The following is a 23,293-nucleotide window of genomic DNA, read 5'->3' as shown; positions in this document are numbered from 1 at the left end:
TGCAAAAGCAAACCGGAGATGCGTAGCACTAGGATATACCCCGTACCCCTCAGCATCCAAATATGCTGGATTACAGGATGGTAGCAATACCTCCCGGCCTCATCCGAGTGCCCCAAAGAGACCTCGAACAACCTTTCCCCGGTTTGCGACAAATTCGTAGGCACCGTTACAGGAGGCTGCCACGACATCGGACGAACCAAGACTTCCCACTACTTGTGTTACGCAGGCTAGGTCCCGGCCCCCAAGAAGCTGGGTTACGATCGCAGGGACTTAACCACGGGCGCCGAGTACCAATGAGGAATAGCAACTCCGGTATATATTCTACCACGACCATATGTCATCCTGGAGGCTTCACCATGCCTCGGTCTTCCCATTAGGGTGCACCTGCATCATTGTGGGTCAGCTGCTCCACTGAGGCGTTTGCTCCCCAGTTGCCCCTTTAGCCGCCAAAGGCGTTGCCCGGGTCCTACCACGAGGAGGCGGGGTTTGGGAGCAAGGGCAGACCGTTTCTGACGCTCACAGAGTGCTCTAACCTATGACGAGGCCTCTGACTCCTCAGAGGACCCGAGGACCCAGCAGTTTGAAAACAGATTATTCTTACTTCCGCCTATCACTAGTGTTTGAATGGATTGTATTTCAAAAACATGGTGGGAGTGATACTTGGTCGTCCTTTCTGTCATTTAGCTATTAACGTTTTACTGGCCTGAATGGCAAATAAATCATTGGCTTTTATACAAAACGCTTCAACAGAAACATGACGGGTTGACCCGCAAAACATTCTAAAACCATGAATGAAGCTTAGAGTGATTTCCGGAGGAAGGAAATCGACATCTTCTCCAGGACTCCGCGCTCAGTGAAAGTGATGGGCATATGTGCTATGTCCACTGCATCGGATAGCTCCTTAAATTTGTCCTCCGATCCTGGAATGGCGTATTTCCGGACTTTTTCCTGGGTGAACGCTAAGAGTGACCTGAACTCTCCCCTCACATGGATGTCCATCACCACGGCGGTTGCGTGCCTACAAAACATGAGATCATGTATAAACAAACTCTCATCCACCCGAATACGCGCCTCCCTAAAAACTGTAAACCCCTGCCTCTCGAGAGTACTTTTGATCTTGTTGATGACCCTGTTATGACGTTTGATCCGTGCAGCATGGGACCTCGGACAAGACTGTAGTACATGCGAATTGCTTTCCGCCGTCAAACAGCCTGCGCAGCAACGTGTCTCCTTCTTACGCCCCCTGGCACATCCTACCCTGGTGGGGAGAGCGTGGATGCGCAATTTAATTAGTCCCACGAACTCATTTGCCGGCAAGAACCAGGGGGGGGGGGTATATTCAGAAAGGAGAGGGGTTTCACTTCACGCAGGCCTTTCCCATTCGTGGAATGGATTAGACGGGACCACCAGTACTCGTGCTGGGCACTCTTGGTCGCCAGGTCCCAGCTGCCCCACTGGATCCTGTCATACAGCTTGGCGGTTCCCTGATAGTGGAAAGCAAGGCAGACCTAGGCCACCTAAGGCGACAGGAGCATATAAGGAGGCATTAGGAGTGTCGTAAGGTAAATGAAGAAACTGTTTAGCAAAGTTTCGGATGCTGCGATCACGGCGCTGCAGTAAGGGTGGGTTGACTTCCGCCACGGGCCAATCGTAAATTACCCTCGGAAGAAGGTGATACAGTAACATCACCAGCTTCTGGTGGGGTTTAAGAGGGCACTTCACTAAGCGTTCTAGCTGCGAAGATATGTTGGATACCTGGGGGATTGTTGGTATTTCTGTGTGTAATGTACCGCCACCAGTGGGCGAAAGCGCAATGTTTCGTTTTCTTTGTTAGGTTTGGTATATATTGCACGGCTCGCGCCCAGCGCATTCAACAGGTATGGAGGCTTGGGATACGCTGCATGAAATGCACTCCAAGTTTGGGCTCCTACACATCCTTCAATTAATGCTGGATTTCTCTAACGTGAAGATGAAGCGAGAAGAAGAAGTGAGGTACTGCTTGGGACTGCCGAAGACCTTTGATGAACCGCTAGCAGCACCTGATAGAGAAGAGTGGAAATATGCTATTAATTGCGAGTTAGACAATCTAAAAGCCTTCGGAACGTGGGAAATTGTGCCTCGACTGCTGGATCTCCAAATGAGTGCGGGCCACTGCTCTGAGGACGAAGAAGAAGAAGAGGGGTGTACCGGCACTGTACCAGTGGACCATACTGAATTAGCCCTGGCCAATCTCCCTTGCGGATCGCGGCCATCTTCTTGGGGAGAAGAAGAAGAAGTGGACCACGTACGACACCGCATCCGCCGCAATATGACATTGGTGCATCCCGCATCCGCACCTGTACATCCCGACAAGTACCCGCTTTCTGGTAGACGTACCCTCACCCCAATGCGTACGTCGGTTTCAGTTATGCCCCATGATCGTCGCATCAAATAATTTATATATTTCTGCTTTTATACAAATGTATACCCACACCTTCATTAGTGGAGCTGTGGAGCGCTCGTTCGGATTACGGATTACACGGGAAAAATTAACGACGCCTTGCGAGCTTTATTAGAATGGTACACACTGGATATTTGTAGCATATATTGCATAGATATACATGCACTGCATATGTCTGAAAGGTAATTGAATAGCAAAACCACTCCATAAGACAGCAGAAGTATACATACATTTAACTTGCAAAACAAACACTAGGTTGCAAACAGCATGAGAAAGCCACAAATTACCACTTGCTCTAGGAAGCACTTTCAGACGCGTTTAAACATGATAGTCGCAGAAGAACGGGTAGGTAATAAACCTCACAATTGAACCTCTGAGTGCAATAAGGGGAAAAGTCGAAAAATCCCAAACCGAGAAAAGGGGCCTAATCTGATTGTCCGTCCCATTGACACACATGCATTTCCCGTTTCTTACTTTCCTGTGGCTGGCCAATAAATTGCAATACGGTCCTAAATTTTATTTGGCAGGTACATACTGGTATATAGATGTCATTGCAGCAAAAATAGTAAAAAGGGCATAAGTCGCCTTATCCCCTTACTGCATACAGATGTTCAGTTGTCTTGCAAATCTTCACGCCTGGCGAAGATGTAATGAAGCGTTTTTTTTTTCTGCATTCTATATAAACTGCACACGTTTAAGCAACTGAATCAATACAATGCTTTGTTGTTGCAGTGACTATCTAGCCACGCTCATGACACTTCTTACGACCCAAACTGTCTACAGAAATGTATATGAAATTGCAACAAAGATGGTGACTCGGATGTCAAAACGACAACAGTCTGTGCTTGGCTCAGTTTCATAGATTTCTTTCGGTTCCAGTTAGGTCAGGAGCAGAAAAGTACGAGCACAAACTAGTTCATTACGGTTCAGAATGGTTTAAAACACACACTCTTGTCCGCTCTTCAATACAATACAATACCCCTTAATTCACCAAGCCCTTACAGGACAGGCGCAAATACAGAAAAAGCTCTCTATTACGGACACCCATGGGAGCAGGATCCTTGTGCACTGAAGGAAAGCTGTCCATACACGAAGTATTGAAGAAGGAGTATTAAAGCTTGTTGGGGAAAGACCCCAGCTGTATGCAGCAGATTCTTAAAAGAAGGGGTGGGTTGTAACTCCTTTTTGGGGAGTACACTACCGTCACTTATATCACTCCCTCTGGAGTGTACAATTACTCTCCATTACCCTCGTTAAAGAGTCCCCTTACTCCCTTCATAGGGGGTGAGGAGACTCCTTAACGAGGGTAATGGAGAGTAATTTTACACTCTTTGGAGTGTAAAATTACTCTCCATATATGGAGTCATATATGTGGTGAAGGTGTACTCACCACAAGGAAGTTGCAACACACCTTTTTTAAGTGTGTAGTGGAGTTCCTCCAGGAAAAGTGTCCGTAATGGTAATTGCATTGTGAATTGAAAAGGCTCCATACTTAAAACAATACCAGCAAAGATGACCATGCTTTTTTTTCGTTCACTTCAACACCCTGACTCGTATACATCAGTCTCTCTCGTATGCGTTTGGTATTGTTGTAATAAAGCTATCATCATCTTGTCCAATTGTGACACACTGGCCCATTATGTCATTGGCACTGTACAAACAAAAGTCATTAACTGATGGACACTCATAACGGAAAAGATAGGTCGCTGAGCCAAAGTCTGCAGGTGATGTGATAAGGCGCTTGCACACAAAAAACACCTGAGACACTTGTGCATCCATTGTGAAGTAGATGTGCTGGACCCTACAAAAATCCCGTTCGCTACCTTCACATACTGTGAACATGTTTTTTGTGCCCGTTTGTACTCTTTGCTCTGTACAACTAGATTGCCCACACGTGCCCTCAGGTAACGTGTCAGCCGTGGCACAAGCTCAAACTTTTGAGAAAACAGCCTCTCAATATTGTTTGTTAATCCCAAAGGAAACTGGGGAACACCGAGAACACACGTGCCGCCTTTGAACACTGTGTTGTCCTCTATTAGTGAGCAACACCTCTCCAGAAAAGGTGAAAGTGACACAGCTCGACGTAGGCTTTTTACTGTCTGGCCTATTACGCATCTTTCTGAAATTTGGAGAGGAACTCCATTACTGGCCGACACAAGCTTGATCGGTCGGCCATTACCATTTTCGAAGGGAAAGGTTGAGGTCCCCCAAAGTGGCCCTAGCATTCTCACACTTTTCGCAAGGTGCGTTACCTTGTGTACATTGAATGTGGCAGTACTGTTACCGTATAGCACTGAGACTTGTTTCGCAACGAGGCACAGAATACTCTCGGCACGTTGAACGTCGCTCTCCAAAACTATCTCCTTCAAAAGTAAGTACACACCCTCACAAAGGAGACTGAGATGGCGAATATATCGGCGTGGAAGACTGTCCTGCACACACGGGAAGGCGTAATACAAAAGCCAAAATCTCCATTCAGTGGCCGTCCAATATGACCTCTCACTCAAAGGTCGAGGCAGACGTCAAAAGGAAATAGGTGGCCGGATAGTGCACATCTGCTGACCAATTGCCTTGATGTAATTACCTATGTAGCAGTCCATACCGTGAGTTGTTAATCACAGTTCGGTGAGCTGTTTTATCACCCCTTCGAGAACGCAGTGCATATAATCTGGTGGTACACCCCAAACCAGATCAATTGCCCTTAATTTTGCTAACGGGCTAATGCCTTTTATCCATGATATGACTCTATCGGTCCCCGCAGCTTCTTTCATTGCCTTCAGAACTGAAGCATGTGTACGCTCTTGAACTTCTTGAAACGGGTACTTCACAATACCTAAAAAGGAAGAATAGATAAACTGTTACAAAGGGCATCCAGTATAAATATATATTATAAACAAAAGTCCTGTAATGGAGAAGAATGGCGTAGCTGTCTCTTTGTCATTATTGAGCTTGTTCTGTAGAGTGCCAAATTACATCAACTGGGAAAAGCGAAGGAAACAAAATGCAGGACGAGGTACTATTAATTTTCCTTATTTCTGGGTTGCACTCTCTTTTTGTTTTTGAACATAATCCACAATCCAATACACTCTCTTATTTTTTATTTTACATTTTCACATCTTTATTTTATCTCGCTCGGGGGCTCAGTCGGTGGCGTGTCCGTGTGCTGATCCTAAAATCGCAGGTGCAAATCCAGCCGAAGGCGGTGACATCTTGCTGGAAGGGTACAAGTCGCCCAGATTCGCAGTCTTCCGCAATGGGCGTTAAATGTGGCGTGCCATATGACGAGATTTCGGTTCACCCTCAGGTGAACAAAATTAATCCACAGACCCGACCTCTGTGGTGTGGCTCATGATCATAGTTACCATAATGAATTATTAATTGCTGCTTTTATTTATATATTCGTGCCATTGATAATGCTGCTTATGTACCATCTATATTTATTACACATGGTCCGTATTTTGTTGCTGATGATCAATGGGGTTTCGGCTTGCAATAGAGTTAGCTGGTCAATCTAATTTCAGTAGTTCAGCGATGAGCGGCACACTATATTTGGAAAGAAAGACGTTATAAATATTTCAAACATAACCTAGTGTGCAATGAAATTGAAATAATGAAAAAAAAAAGAATTACCACTCACAAGGATGCCCTCGTGTAGATACCAAGGGCAGCCGAAGTAGCCATTGAACTGCTTGCGGTTCAGTACTGATGCTCTTGCTGGTGCATCTAAACAGCAACATATCGGATATACACTGGACTTCATGATATGATCAGCATGCTTCCACGTAATGGATCCCATGTTTGATACTTATCTGACAAATATGTCAAGAAATAAGTGCACTGGTGGATGCTGCTTTGCAAACCAGAGTCCTGACACCATTACTTCTTTCCAGCGACACAGTACGGGTAGCTCATTGATCATGGGTTGTATGGGCCAAAGTGATAATTTACTTGAATCGAATACAGGCGAGCCATCTGGATTGATCGTGAGCGTTATGTCGCTCCAGTGCATGTTCAGTTTCTGACGCATCTGACGATAGAGAACACCGTCTGTGATATCAGCATACTGTTCATTGAAGGTTTTCACTTTCTACAGTGATGTGAACAGTAGTTTGCTTGCACTTCTGAAGAAGTCAAACAGCTGGACCTTCACGTCAAAAGTTATGAAGAAGTCTTCGACACTTGCTAGCTGTTCCACAGTGTAATTTCTCCTACACTGTGTACACTTCAACTCTTGGGATTTGGGACCATCTTGTGTTTTGGGCAGGTAATTAAGACAATCGCCACAGAAGTAGTGGAATTGCAATATTTGGGATTTCTTCTCCTGCCAGAATTTGCGTACCATGTATTTTGAAAAGGGCAACACCTCTTGTCCAAAAGGGCATTAATCAGCTTCAGAAGTCCATCCACTTGGCTCCAAGTAATGTCGAAGGAAACAACATAGACTAAAATCAAAAGCAATGCCTGTGCCTTAGTTGTTGAGACATTTGGGAGGGTATCACTGGCCACAGCTTGCCACGAAGTCAATAATGTCATTTGTATGCGCGTCACCAGAGGCACTATCATCACTCGCATCACCGCTTTCAGGAAAGTCACTCACGGAGTCCCAGTCGGTGTCGCAGCGTCTCTCACTACTTCCATGGTTGCTGGCCTCGGTGTCAACATATTGATCTTCATAGTTCACAGTCTACAGACGACTCGTGGAGGCATTCTCTTCTGATATTTCACGCACGTTGGTGTTGTCGCTTGTCCCGGAAAACTGGGCGCTGTTGTCGTAATATGGGGGTGGACTGCTTCATCCTTGCTGAGCAGGCTGAGATGTGTCACATACCTGAAAATGTGATTAAAAAACATGTAGTCAGACCCATTAGAATCGCTTTTGCTGAGATGCGCAGAAATGGAGTTTTCACGACGCCTGTCAGGCAAATTTATGAGTACCACCAACGTACGGTGCACTCACTTGTGATTCTCCTGTAGCAATCATATAGCGCTTCTGATTGCAGCGCGTCTGTCTGGGTACCTTATCCGAGGAACCCGGCAATACTGTACCTCTCGGGCGGAACGAGGCCGGATCTAGCGTTCGCAACTGCCTACACGAGCCAATTTAGCGACAACCCGAGCGAGGAGCACTGGAATGGAATAAAACGTATTTTTCGCTACGTCAAGCAAACAATCACTCACGGGCCACGGGCCGTTTACCGCCAAAGCGGAAACTGCGTACCGGCCTTTTGCGACGCGGATTGGGCTGGAGACAAGACGGACCGAAAGTCATTCAGCGGTTACGCAATCACGTTGGCAGGTTCTGTTACCTCATGGAGCACTAAAAAACAGCGAACTATCGCGCTGTCAACGATCGAAGCAGAATACATGGCAATGTGTCATGCAGCAAGGGAGGTGCTATGGCTTCAGCACTTCGCAGAAAAAATCGGGGCCCAAGAGTTCACACGGAAACCACAAGGGTTGTTTGCTGACAACCAGGCAACAATCTCTCTTAGCAAAAACCAGATAACATCAGAACGGAGAAAGCACATTGACATCAAGTACTACTTTCTTCGAGAGAAGATTGAAGAGGAAAGTTGGACCTGCAGCATATTCAGTCTTCCAGAAATCCTGCTGACATCTTCACGAGGGCCCTGCCTGGAACAAAAACTGCAGAAGACCGTAATAACCTGGGCATCAAGACATGTGTATAGATTATGGTGTCAGTACATTAGGGGGAGTGTTGGTATTTCTGTGTGTAATGTTCCACCACCAGTGGGCGAAAGCGCAATGTTTCGTTTTCTTTGTTAGGTTTGGTATATATTGCAGTGCTCGCGCCCAGCGCATTCATTAAAAGAAAAGCGGTTGAAGGTTCAGCCACGTCTCGCTTTCTCTCCCTTTCTCCGTTCCAGAACACCTGGGTTGCCCTGCGCTGCACTGCTAACACCCTTCAAAAGTGTCTATGCATACACCCAGGTAATTCAGAGTCCTGCACAGAGAGCACACTTAAGGCTTCCTGCCCAGCGAGGTACCGGTGGGGCTTTACTTTAACGAGCTTTTGTTCCCCCGAGGGTTGTAAGGTGAGCGCGAATGATTTGGTCGCGTTAATCTCAAGCCCCCTAATCCCCGCAAACAGAGTAAATCTGTCCAGAAGGTCCTGGAGGCGGACCAGGGTTTCAGCCACCAGCACCACGTCGTCTGCAAAAGCTAGTGCTGCGATGCACTGGTTGACAATTTCGCACCCAAACTGGGGAGGCATTTCAGCTATAAACGAATCTAAAAGAATATTAAATTGTAGAGGCGAGAGGGGATCCCCCTTGCGGACACCGCGAAAGCAGATTATTTTTACTGCCGCCTATCACTCGTGTTTGAATGGACTGTATTTCAAAAACATGGTGGGAATGATACTTGGTCGTCCATCTGTCATTTAGCTACGGAGACAACAGATTATTTTTACTGCCGCCTATCACTATTGTTTCAATGGATCGTGTTTCAAAAACATGGTTGATATGCTACTTGGTCGTCCTTTCTGTCATTTAGCTACCGGAAGCAGATTATTCTTACTACCGCCTCTCACTCGTTTTTGAATGGATTGTATTACAAAAGCATGGTGGGTATGATACTTGATCATCCTTTGTGTCATTTAGCTATCAAAATGTTTATTCATGAGACATGGAAAAAAAAAAACACATTTCTCCATTAGGCAGGAGTGCTCCAAAATACAGGCAAACCAACAAACATGACACTGAAATAAATTAAATGCCTCTTCAAGCTCGACATAAATGCCGCGGATTTAACATACCGGACCGTCGCGTACAACTTTTAAAGGGACCGAAAAGTGAATATAAACCTATCGAAACTGTATGTTCAGCGAAAAGCTTGATCCTTCAAAAGTTCAAATATCAAAGAACTCCGCTGAAATCGCTGTAGTTTTTCTGTAATCGAATTTTCCATAATTGCATGTCCAGGGACTTAGTAAGAAACCGAGCAGTCTGTCAACAATTGCATGACCCCGCGCCATCTGTCGAGGATGCATGTAATACGCGCACTTCCGGGCGCTAATCCGGCGAAAACGAAAATGGCAGTGCATTTGTGACCACCTTCTACGTCGAGAATGTCGAGCCTCTTGAACATGAGTGCGCTGGAATTCCACATTCGAGAACTGTCGCTCACACAGAACTGTTGTTCGTGCGTTAGCGTGCTGGAAAGTGTGTTCTTCGCAGCAGAAGATTCCTCGTCCAGAGATTAATCGGAGTCATATTCGTCCTCAGCAGTAGCTCACCGTGCCGTGAACATGGACTGCTTTGTGAAATTTCCATGTATCAGGGAGAAGCACTTGTGTAAGCCGAAACAAGCGCTGTTTTTTCGTTGTGCAGGTGTTCATGTGTGAAATGCAAACCGACGGATACTACGGACGGATACTACGGTTTTTGCTGCCGAGAGGAAGAGAATGCGTGTGAAAAGCAGACAGACACTGTGCCTTGACACCCAAGTATTGCAAGTGTCTTTTACATACATCCGAGAAACCGAAGAGCATGGCAACATACACTTCAGCGCCGTGTGGTCTTTACGCGCTACTTGAACGGCAAACTGGACGGAAAACCATTATTTCTGCAGGAAATTCCGTTATACCACCTGTCGGCCATTCACAAGGATATGGGGTGCTCCGAGAAAATACAATAGAAAGTACTCCACTGGATTTCGATCTGCGTCATGCATGCTATTAGGGATGCTTACCCATCAGTGCGCTGACCTGTAGAAATGTTGTCAGCATATTTTCATTTCTTGTTTGCTGCAAGTTTTTCTCATTGCTTTTTCTTTGCTGTCATAGTATATTATAATTACTAGTTTGTTCCTGGAGGGTTAAGTAACCTGTGGGCATAGATGTATTTGTAGGTTATACTCATGTCTCAATTGTATATGTGAGGAGTAAGTAAGATAATTTTCATCAGTGTCATTCAGCTGAACTGTTTTCATAACTTTTTAGTATACTTCTTAGTGACCACGTTTCCAAATGTCAACTAATAATTGAACCAAAATTGGGATTTAACACTTAATTAACTGTTTTGCTAAACTCAGTACTTGTAACTGATTCATTATCACGTCACCAACTAACATTTGTAAAGAAGAACTTGAGGGCTGACTTCAAGTATTATTAACCCTTGATCTGGGTTCAAAGTTAACCATGCACCATTGGTGTGCATAGTACTCCAAAATGGCTAAATAACTGATTGCATAAGTTCTCTGTTGACAGCCCTGCAAATTGAAACTGGCTTCAGTGTACACTACAAATGCATCATAACATTTAATTGAAATATAAGAGCAGAAGCAACATTTTGTTACAACTCAAACTATATCTTTCTTTTTTATTGTCCAGGGATTTAGGAAACAGAGTAGGACTTCCTGCCCTCTGATGTTTTGACGTACTTGATAGAGTTGTAAAACCTGCAACAAAATAAACAAGAGAAGTATAAACAGCTTCGTCTTTCCCTTTTGAATTTAACAAGCTAGTTATATTTTACCATTTGTTCACTTTTGTATTCTCTGTTGGTGAAAAGATTACAGGAACAATAATGCTGCAGATCAAACAATGACCTGTCATCTTGATGAAGATCAGAACATTTCTTCAGGCATGCTAAGTGAGACAAAAGAAATGTACAATGAAGGTTGTACAAAAACAGCAAATCTCCGTCGACTAAAACTTTATATATGTGGATGTTACCACATCATGTAGTTTCCATCCAAAAGTCGGACTAGGCAAGGTTGTTTGGTAGGTTGTTGGCATGTTGATGTGCTATACCGTTACAGCACATCAATATAGATGAGGGGCAAACACAGTAGACAGCGTGATGGCTGCAAACTTAATGAAGTTTATTCAACAGAACAAGAAACCGAAAGCATGAGTATAGAGAAAGGCAGTGCCCATGCAGTGTATGGTGAACCACATTAATCTCTGAGAAGGTAGGATCGGAAGAGCAATAAAGAGAAATGACAGTTGCGTCCTAGATAGGGGAGCTCTGCAAATTTAGGACCAATATGATGTGGTAACCTTGCATGGCTCGCTGCAGCTCTGACACACATTGAACAATTCCAGTAGTGGGGCTTCAAAGACAATGAACGTTTGCTGTTTCACTGGGCATTCAGGTGTAGAAGATGCATCTCTAGAAAATTAATTAGCGTTCCTTAGTCATAAAGTCATAACTACATCTCAACAGGAAGTATTCTTGTACCCTTCAAACAAGCTAGTAGTTCTCATCGGTTTCTTCTCCTGTTGTTGAAGTCATACTAATGTTCTGCACCTGTCCAAAGACTAAAAAAAATGTCACAAAGTCTGCAACACGTAACAAATCTAGTGCTTCCATCTGTGGACTTTGCATATCTGCATTCAGCTATTTCTGTCATGTCAACTTGAGTGCCGGGATCACACACACACGAAGCAGTCTTGCGCCACTTCAACACTGGAAGGCCCCTAAAATTAAATTTGTTGATGTTGACAATGTTGAGTACGGGACAAGTGGGATAACATAAGTTAAATGGAATACGTCGTCGCTATATTATAATTTATACATGTGTGACGCCTGTACATACCTAAGACGTTGTGTATAACTCGTCACCTCGGTGAAGCAAAATCACTGGATATTGAGCATCAGTGTGCCTCGGACGTCTTCGCAATTCGCCTTTTACGGCATCTTCGTAGTCATCGGCAGCAAAATGAGCTCAGCACACACGACACGACTGCTACATCTAATAATCGAGTGTTTCGAACCACATTCGTTTTCGCGCACTCTCCTGTTGAATCTTGTGGTAGAAAACGCCCGCCGCCGATGGTGAACGAACATGATTTTTGCATCCCCGAACACCAAAACTACACCAGGCATATGTAGGTCTCTCGAATAATTGACACAGCAACCACGAACATGTCATTCACTTCTCTTCGCGCGACCAACACGACCACCCACGACGTAAACAATAAATGCGATAACACAGACGCCCTTGCAGATGGCGCGGCGAATCGTAGCTCTAGCGGCGAAGTAACTGAATGCTTTATTAACGTAAAAGCTATGGAAGTGAGCGTCATTTTTAAAATGGCGTTTAGCTGTAAGATAATGTGCGTCAGCTTTGTTCTCTGCAAAATTAACTCTCACGTGGTAAGGGTTGACCAATCCCGGGGAGCCCTGGACCTGAAACCCAAGTTGCTCTTTTTCGCCGTTCGCTGGCAGCACCGTCCATGTTCCGGCAATCTTCAAAATATTTATACGTAAAAAATATTCCGAATTGAGAAGTAATGCTTTCTGTATCTTATCAAACAACGATGTTGTGCACGACAGTGGGCAAAAATATAGGGGTTATTTTTCACTTTTCGGTCCCTTTAAAAACGCGCCACGCACAGAGTGTCCCTTGCAACGCTTTGATGGTGCACATTTTGAAACAGTTCTTGCTAACACCAAGATCCCGCAGTTCCTTGGCCGATGTTGGAGACCACACCCCTCGAAAGTTGATTGTAGCTGAGGTGAAGATGACAGGATTAGGATTTTCCTGTCCGGCTGTCAGAAGATCTTCAATTTCTTGATATCGATAGGTGTCCGCCTTCTCTTGGTCGAGCTGGTTCAGGTCCCTACTGCATCCGACGACCTGCACGTCGATGACAGCAACTCCATCAGGGGCGTAGACGATGATGTCTGGTTTCCGCAAGCCCATGCTGGTAGCCAGGTGCCGTTCACGCTGAACGTGATATCCTCTGGCTCTTAAAGAGCGAGCCAAGGTGATTGCATGCAACAGCATCATGTCTTTTACATCGTGCACTGTGTGTATTAGGGCAGTGCTGAACCACATGTGCAATTGTTTCAGTGGCTTTACATCCTGCTCTGCAGGATGTCTCCATTTCAGGTCGACCTCTAGAGAGTCTTGACCTTGTTGGAATAGCATTGGCCCGTAATTTGATGGAGTCAACGAAATCACCGCCAGTGAAGGGTCCAGTGCTATCGTTCACCCAAGCCGAGGAGGAGGGTACCGCTGGGGTCTCTTTTAGTCCACGGCCATCAAAAGTTTGATGTAACCGGTAAGCCCAGTATTGTTTGGTAAGTAATGCAGTTGTCAACTTCGTACTGTTATAAGTCACGGCTCTTTCGGCCCATAGACGTTCACATCTCAGTGGAGGAAAGTGGTAAGCTTCTGCACAAGCAGGTAACGAGGAACCGGCCAGTTTAAGAAGACTTGCAAGTCGGAGTCGGGGTATCGCCGTCATGAAAGCTGGAATGCCCAGACCGCCATCTCTTGCTGCCGCATGATAAAAGGGGATTGGGGTGTCCATGGGTAAATGGAGCTATCGACGAACTGATGCCCTTGAGATAAAATCAAATTCATGTAAAATTCTCAAGTTGACTCCGCCCAGGACTAAGCGGTGTAGCAAACGAGGAACCACACAGGTACGTAAGAATACCAAACGTTGTTGTGGTAGCAGAGGTGCCTTTATAAGTTTCATAAGCAAGGTCCGGAGTTCCTCGGCCGGAGCTACCCTGGCGGTCCCACTGGAGTCAAACAGGACGCCTAAGTACTTCCACTGCTGACTGGAGGAGGACGCAGGTATGGGCTCGTTGTCCAAGGTGAAAACCACTTCCTTTACCACGGTCTTCTTCTCTTTCCCAGATTCCAGGAGTGCCAGAGTCTGACATTTCCGTATGTTGAAGGTTAGGCCAAGAGGGGTTAAATAATCAGTAGCTTTGTTGAGCAGTTCCTGCAGGCCATTTTGTGAAGAGGCAAACAAGATGAGGTCATCCGCATAGGCCATAGCATTTAAGGAGGCCTTTCCGATGTCGACCCCAATATGGTCAGGTAAAAACCGCAAAAGTCCATGTATCACGAAGTTGAATAAGATAGGACTTAGAGGATCACCCTGCTTAACGCCACAGGTCGTCTCGAAACTTCGAGCAAATCCACCGGCCATCATAGACACTTAAGAAGACTGATAGAGCCGCTTCAAATAGGTTAGCAGGAGGTCAGGCAGACCTTCGCGTCTGGCCACATCGCACCAAAAGATACAGAGTCAAATGGCTTTTTCAGATCTAGTGATGCCATAAAGAGGGAGCCGACACGCCGCTTCGCCTCCTTCAGAATAGTCAACAAAAGCATCACATTCTCTCCGCAACCATCAAGAGGTGCAAATGCTCGCTGACGAACATCGAAAGAGCAGGCCTTAGAGACCCGTGCGGCAATAACCCTATGAAAAAGCCGGAGGACTACCGAAGCCACAGCTATGGGGCGAAAGTTAGCGGGATCCTCAGGGCTACCTGCCTTAGGCAGGACAACCACCCTTGACTCATTCAGACAATTTGGCACATCTTCTTCAAGAAGAAATAGATTCAGAACCACCGTCATCCATAGCACTGGTACATTTTTCAGATCTTGGACAGTAAATCCATCCGGACCTGGAGCAGTAGAAGACTTTGGATAAGCTGCCATCACTTCTTCGGAGGTGATTGGGTTTGCAAGTTGAATCAGAGTAGATCTCGTCGGTTCCTCCCAGTAATCAATCATGTTTGGGGGACCTGGGGCCATAATGTTCTTCCAGTAGTCTAGAAACTCAACTGGATCTCCGTTATAGAAACGCTGTGGACCGTCGAAGATAAACTGAGCACAATTCTTCCTCGATTTCTTGTAAAGGTCTTGCATTTTGGCAAAATTCCTTCTTCTCCTCGCTCGACCACTTGTTGGCTCGGAATAACCTCCTCTTAGTCCTGATTTTCTCTTTGGTAGCTTATGTGTGAGAACGTCCTTCAAGAACGTCTCAACTTGATGTAGAGTGCCTTCAGATCCAGTGGCAGCTTTGATAATGCCACAGAGGGCAGCCTGGCGGGCGCCGACGCCAAGCTTGGGAATAGGATCTTCCAAAAACTTCAGGAGTTGATCTTTAGGAGTTCTTGCTAATTGAGCGTTCTCAGGAGTTAAATTAATGCTCGTATTGGCATCCACACCCCGGGATGCTGAGGGCGAGGGCTCGGCGTTTTTACGCAGACAATCCTGAGCAACTGCCACCCGCTCTTTATGTTCTTGAGTTCGCCGAACTCCGTTTGATAGCTTCTATAGAACGATCACAGAATGTCACAGCCAGGGCTTGGTTCATGAATTCCATATCTTGCAGTTGTAATTCGGCCTCACGATAAGCCAATATATTGAGCTCCTTTGTTGTCCAACGGGCTCTCACTCGCATCGTATTTATAACCTCATCCGCCGCAGCAGGATGTGCTCTACGCATATGCTGTCCAAGTCCGATCGCTGTAGTAAAAGAGCGTAGGCAACCAGGTTGCTGGCATTGAAAGGATCCAGGATCCGTGGCAGGGATAGATCGTTCTGGTTGAGCCTCAGACGAGTTCGTAGCTAACTCAGCCCCAGGGTGGATCCAATTATGGTTGGCCTTCAGCCCTTTCATCGTCTTAAAAGTCCTTTGGCAGATGAGACAGGACACATAATTGGTAGCAGAGGTCGTTGCTCATAGACTATAGGTAGCAGAATTATTCCTTCTGGTTGACAAAGTACCAGCCGGAAATTGAGGGTGGGACATTCTCTTGTGCTGGCGGAGACCGCGCTCCGTCGCAAATGTTCTTCCGCAGAAGCAATCAGGCATATTTGCAGGCCCACCTGAACTAACAGCTGGACTCCGATCCGCAGCGGCGGTAAAGAAATTAACAGGATTCTTCGCTCAGATGCGCCAGCAGAAAAGGTCCCCAAATGATACTTGGTCATCCTTTGTGTCATTTAGCTATTGAAATTCTTTATTAGTACCAAAGTACAAATAAACAACACGCCTCCACTTAGGCAGGAGTCAGCCTCACAATGAGTGCCTGGCGTAGCCTGCGCCCTAACAGTAATTACGACGAATTTAAAGGAGGCGTCTTCCTGTAGTCGCTTTCCTGGACCAAAGCCAGGTGGCGATAGTTCCCTGAAGTGCCTTTACGGTGGCGATCCGAGGGTCGGTTTTGGTGAAGCCCAGAGACTGGAGATCAGCAGCTGATTCCGCAGACCATACACCTCTGAAGCTGCAGGTGGCCGACGTCTAGCAAATACCGAGGTTGGCCCCGGCCCGTAGAAGACTGGATATCTCCGGGGTTGCATGTTTGCTGGCTTTCCGCTGGTGCTCGTCGTCCAGAGATCGTGAGCAGCCGACTACCTGTATGTCCACGACCGCTATACGCTCGTCTCTCCTGGCCACAATGTCCGGTTTTCGAAGCCCGGCTGAGGTTCGAATGTGCAGCTCTCTCTGGACGAACCACCCGTGGCGCCGAAGACAGGCAGCGATGTAGACAGCGACCCGGTCGTGCCGCCTCGTACGCATCCCAGAAGTCTCACCGCAGTGTTGCACGACGTGCGCCAATGTCTCCGGCGCCTGGCAACCCAGGGAACAGCCACGGTCAGCAGCAGGTCTCCCCCTGGCCATCCTAGATTTGGTGGGAAGAGCGTCCATCGGGATCTTCACAGCATCAATGAAGTCCCGCCCTGTGAATAGGCAAGAGGCCCCTCCAATCCGTTGGTGGACACTGGGGACAGCACTGGGATTCCCCAAGGCTCGTCCGTCGATCGAGGCGTAGAGCTTGCGGGCCCAGTATCCCCTCGAAAAGGCAGGCGTTGACAGGAACACTCCATCAAAGGTGGCAGCCTCCCTCGCCGCTCGTAGATCGGACTGGTGCCCAGGGGTCCGCAGCGCCGTCATCCCGGCAGGAAGCGTCGAAGATCTCAGTGAAGTCAGTCGGGACCATCTTAGTCGTGGAACCGCCGTCGTTAGAGCAGTGACGCCCAGGCCCCCATCCTTAATCTGGGCGTGATAAAAGGCCACGGTCAGGTCTAGCGGGAGACGTAGCCATCTGCGCACTGCCGCGCGCATCAAAACGTCAGACTCCCTCAACACCCTCTTGCTCTGCCTCCCCAGGACAAGGCGGTGTTGCAGACGAGGTATAACCCCCAGGCGAAGAAGCTTCAACGGCTGCTGCGGCTTCAGGGGCGCCCTGGAGAGGCCGCGTCGAGGAGGGCACGAAGCTCAGCAATGATGGGTGGACGTAAGCGGCAGCCGGGGGTGAAGTGGATACCCAGGTATTTCCACACCTCCATGACCGAGATCGCAGGAAGCGGGGCACCCACCAGCACAAAAGGCAGCTCCTCCACCTTGGATTTCTTCTGGCGAGCTGTAGCTGTGATTGAAAGGGTGGAGCATTTAGCGATGTTGAATCGGAGGCCCAGTGGGTCCACGTAGGCCTGGGTCTTGTCCAGTAGCTCTTGTAGACCGCCCGGGGTAGCCGCGCATAGGACAAGATCGTCCGCAAATTCAAGGGCGTTAACCAAACCCTGTGCGCCTAGGGGCCACCCGATATGGTCTGCGAGGCTCGCCAAGAGGCCATCAGTGACAAAATTAAACAGAATGGGGCTTAACGGGTCTCCTTGGCGCACCCCACGAGTCACCCTCACTTCACGCACGAAGGATCCCGCACTGATGGTAACTGACGAGTCCCCGCAGAGTCTCTCTAGGTATGCCACCAGCGGCTCAGGACACCCGCTCTTCTTGCTGCTGCCAGGACCGCACCGAAGGACACTCAATCGAATGCCTTCTGAATGTCCAGCTTGGCGAGGTAGAGCGACCTGCAGCATCTTCTGCTCTCAGCCAGCAGAGCCTCCAGGAGGAGGACGTTATCGGCACATCCGTCAGCCGACTGGAAGGCCCTCTGCCGTGGGTCGAAGAGCAGGAGGTCAGCAACTCGGGAGGCCAGGACCCTATGATAGAGTCTAATGATTGTAGACGCTACGGCGATAGGTCCAAAATCTCCTGGACCAGCTGGGCTCCCTGTCTTGGCAATAAAGGTAACCCTGGATGACTTGAGATGAGCCGGGACGTCACCCAGGAGCAAGAATAAGTTCAGGACACCAGCCAGGACACGTGGATGGGCAGACGCAAGGCGCCGGGAGGTAACACCATCTGGCCACGGGGCCGTAGCAGATCTAGGGAGGGCCTTAACAACGTCCTCTTCCGAGATGGGTTGTATGGCATCCCAGGCCACAGATGCAGGGGTAGGCTCCGGAGGCTCCCGAGCAGGCGGCAAGGATAATCCCCGCCAGGGAGATCTGCAGAGTTCCATGTGAAAGTCGTCCAGCCAGATTTTTCAAGTGGTCGATGAGGACGGCCCGATGGTTCAGAGTGGTCGGGGGAGAGGGCGTGGCACCAGACGCCGAGGCGTGCGACGAGCCCAGAGTCAGAGCCCCTTCAGACTCGTGCGACGACCTCGCTGAAGACACTGACTGGGTGGGAGTTGGCAGAGTATCACCAAGACCAGGCGATGAATCAGGAGACGACGGAGTAGGAGAGGCGGGTCCCGGAGACGCAGCAGCCTGAGTAGTAATTGGCCTGGCCGAGGCTACGGGGTGGCGAAACTATAGGATCCCTGCCCTGAGCCCTGCGCGTATTTTTCCCAGCGCGGCGCGTCCCTGTGCGTATTTTTCCCCGCGCGGCGCGTGTGCGGAGGGTTGTCCGCGCGCTTATCGGCGGGGGAGGGCTGCGCGTGCGCTCATCGTAGCGTATTTTTCAGCCTGGGCAAACTTCTTTGGCCATACGTGGGCCGACTTCACATATTTTTCCGATACAACAGGTGAGCGGTTTACATGCAGAGACATGCAAAGAAGGGTCATACACAAAAAGTACAAGTGAAAATATATTTATTAATGCCAATCAAGTTGAGATATATTTATTAAAGCCAATAGTGCTGGGAATTGTGTCAATTGTGATGCCAATCAGGTGAAGGAGAAAAACCCAGCTGAAAAACATTCACCACCTGTAACAGAACGGTGCTCGGGTGGAGGGCTGCTGTGGTGGGCGGAGCGTGACCGGAGGGCTGCGTGCGCGCTTACCCTTCACACTGGGCTGACTTCTTTCACCATTTTCCTACTTGGGCCGACTTCCTTCCCGCGACAGGTGGGCGGTGCTCGGGTGGAGGGCTGCTGTGGTGGGGGGAGCGTGACCGGAGGGCTGTGTGCGCGCTTACCATTCACCCTGGGCTGACTTCTTTCACAATTTTCCTACTTGGGCCGACTTCCTTCCCGCGACAGGTGGGCGGCGCTCGAGTGGAGGGCTACTGTTGTGGACGTCGCGTGGCCGGAGGGCTGCGTGCGCGTTTACCATTCAGCCTGGGCCGCCGACTTGCGTCATTTTTCAGCCTGGGCCGTCGACTTGAATCGTAATTTTTCCAGCTACAACAGGTGTGCAGTAGGCTGTTTACACGCAAAGGATAGCCATACACAAAAGTACAAGTGAAAATATATTTATTAAAGTCATTAGGAATTATGTTATGACTCTGTGTGAATGGGAAAAACTTAGCCAAAAATCTGAAATAGAAGGAACACAATACAGGTAATAAAAGAATATACTTATTACAGGTACGATACATTAGCATTGAATAGGTATCACAAATCAAACACAATATTTTTATTAACAGTAATCACAAGTTTTCAATGAATCAGAAGTGATAACACACTTAATCAAAGAAGATATTCTTAATCAATATGATTATAAACAAAATTACAAATTGTATTATAAAAAGCCTAATATTCCTATACGTGAGAACCATCAGTGCAATAGCGGGAAGTTCTGTTAGTTGTATGTAGTTAAATGTGAACAGCACAGACCCTGGAAGACTATGGGACACGAACACAAGAGGAAATGAAATCTATACCACCACAAAGAAGATATTCCTAATCAAAACTATACCACCACAAAGAAGATATTCCTAATCAAAACAACACAGTAATCTATCATTCAGAAAATCAGAAGAAAAAATCAAACTCATCAGAACATAGACATGTTAAAGTGAACTTCAACACATAGCACGCTCCTAGTCAACAAACAGAACAAAGAACGACGCGAACACAAGAGGAAATAAAATCTATACAACTACATTGATTAATCAAAACAACATAGTAATCTATAGTTCAGAAAATCAGAAGAACAAATCAAACTCATCAGAAAATAGACATGTTAAAAATGAACTTCACCACATAGCACGCTCCCAGCCAACAAACAGAACAAAGAGCTACACGAACACAAGAGGAAATAAAATCTATACCACTACAAAGAAAATATTCCTAATCAAAACAACAAAGTAATCTATCATTCAGAAAATCAGAAGAAAAAATAAAACTCATCAGAAAAGAGACATGTTAAAAATGAACTTCACCACATAGCACGCTCACAGCCAATAAACAGAACACGAACGACAAGAACACAAGAGGAAATAAAATCTATACCACTACATTGTCAAACTCATCAGAAAATAGACATGTTAAAAATGAACTTCATCACATAGCACGCTCCTAGCCAACAAACAGAACACGAACGACAAGAACACAAGAGGAAATAAAATCTATACCACTACATTGTCAAACTCATCAGAAAATAAACATGTTAAACATTAACTTCACCACATAGCACGCTCCCAGCCAACAAACAGAACAAAGAGCGACACGAACACAAGAGGAAATAAAATCTATACCACTACAAAGAAGATATTCTTAATCAATATGATGACAATCAAATTACAAATTGTATTATAAAAAGTCTGAGACGTGAGAACCATCTTTGCAATAGCGTGAATATCTGTCATAACATTTCGAGCGCAATAGGGAATCTCAGTTTCATATTCCCACATTACTCAACTTTTAATTTCTTATTAAGTGAACAGCATAGACGTAAGGAAATAACGAGAAACAACACAATCAACAGCTACAATTAATAGAGAGCCAAACCTGCGCACCACCCAACACATAGAGAAATAATAGCTAATCAATCTATCAAAGGCGAAATAGCACAGACTTAACGCTGAAGAATAGAGGAACACGCGGCGACACGTAAAGAACAACAGAGGAAAATAATCTATCATTGAACCATCATAAAATCGACCAATATACAATTTTCATTCTAACAAACACTACGAACCTTGATGGAGGTATCCAAGACGTAGAAAATATGCACTGTTTTCACTCTTTTCCTCAAAGCCAGGAGACTTTATGTCTCTATCTATGTGACCATAGCACCGCGCATGCTTTATCACTCAAAGGGTTAGGGGCTATATTACTTCGTCCAGCAAACGGGGCGCTCTAGAGGTCAAATAAGAGAGTTCAAAGGCGATATATTTTATTGTGCAGCGCAAATAGATGTCGATATCACTCGAGGGGGTCACTATCTTTTCGCATTCTTTCCCTGAAACGGAAATCTTTCGTCAAAGTGGTTGACAAGTCGGCTAAGTTTGTAGAGATGCGATATTGTTATTGAAGATGTAGAGAAAGTCCAAATTATTAATTGGTAGCAATGATACTCAATCAAAAACAGTAACAAATCTAATTACATCAATTTTTGTAATATCTTGCAACAGAAATTTCTAATGAACCACACAGAAATACCAAATGTGAAATGCAACTCAGAGTTATGAGGCATTCCCATCTTAGAGGTACTTACTTATGTCAAGCGAGTGAACAATTGGAACAAATACAAGACAATAATTATCTCGAGCGGTAAGTTCACAACTCATAGAATATCAGTCGAGTGAATACTTGAAACAAAATCAAAACAATAATTCTCACGACAGGTGGAGATTATAGCATTCTAAACCAGATAATAAAATTTTAATCAATAAAATAAACATAGTTATGCTTTTAATTAAGTGTAGATGTGCACTTGAAAACAGAAGAGAGAATTGCTCTACATTGAAAAGATGGACACATTTTGTACTCGATACCATAAGTCATGGGAAGATGTGATAAAAAACTGCTTCGAAAAGGAGGAGCCGCGAAACGATTTCATTATCGCTGCATTTCAATACGTCCTAGACATGGTCGTATTCGGAGATATGGTACAAACTACAGAACTGAAAGTGCAAGAATTCATATGCCGAATCTACAATACTTATAAAAATATCTGCACTTCAACGTTGGAAGGGCCACTGGGATTGATGGCGGAGTTTTTGAGGTTTGCCAACGAAGAATTGAAACACACTAGACCAGATGTAATTGTAATCATTGCAATGGGCATTGCGTACATCAAGAAAGCAGTCGAATCAAATTATCATATACAAGCGGTCTATATCGCACGATTCATTACGGATTTGTTGAAATTACACATATCTGAGATGGAAAGTACATAAAATCTTATCACGTGATATATTCCACTACCATGGCAACGCAATTATTTTCTTCTATCAGTCTCTGCAACGATGTCGAATCAACAGAAGTTCAATATTGTCGTGCGAGGTCTGATGTAGTATCACCTGTTGAAACTCAACAAACATATCAATTCCGGTGGACCACCGGACGATTTTCATCTAATACTCTCTTGTACGCCATTCAAGAATCTTCATACAAAGAAAGGAAACATCAATAAGAGACTGTGCAAGTTCATCGCGAAAAAGTGCAAGTTGTTGAAGCAATACAAACACGGCGACAACATAGCGCCTGCATGCGAACATGGGTCCTGCAGCCTCCCGACGTAAGAACTAGTGTGGCTGGACTCCCGGGAAAGAAGGATATACCAACGCATGTTCTTCGTCAGTTCAGTCTTGAGCTACTAAACAGCTCCGCAGGCAGGATGCAGATTTTCACGGATGCCTCTACGACATCATCCGGCTCCTTGTGTGCATTTGTTATCCCGGAGGCGAATATTGAGAGAGCGGTGCGGCTGTCTCACGTCACCTCTGCAACGGCCGCTGTACTTTATGGAGTCCTCTTGGCAATAAGTTTCATCAACTCACAATCTTCAGCTGCTCGCTGGACCATCTATAGCGACTCAAAATGTGCGTTACAGACCTTAGCTACCATGTTTACTACGGGATCTCTGGCGACAGCAGCATAAGTCTT

The sequence above is a fragment of the Ornithodoros turicata genome, unplaced genomic scaffold, assembly GCF_037126465.1.
Source record: "Ornithodoros turicata isolate Travis unplaced genomic scaffold, ASM3712646v1 ctg00000887.1, whole genome shotgun sequence".
In the NCBI taxonomy this organism is placed as follows: Eukaryota; Metazoa; Arthropoda; class Arachnida; order Ixodida; family Argasidae; genus Ornithodoros; species Ornithodoros turicata.
This window is presented reverse-complemented; position numbering follows the sequence as displayed.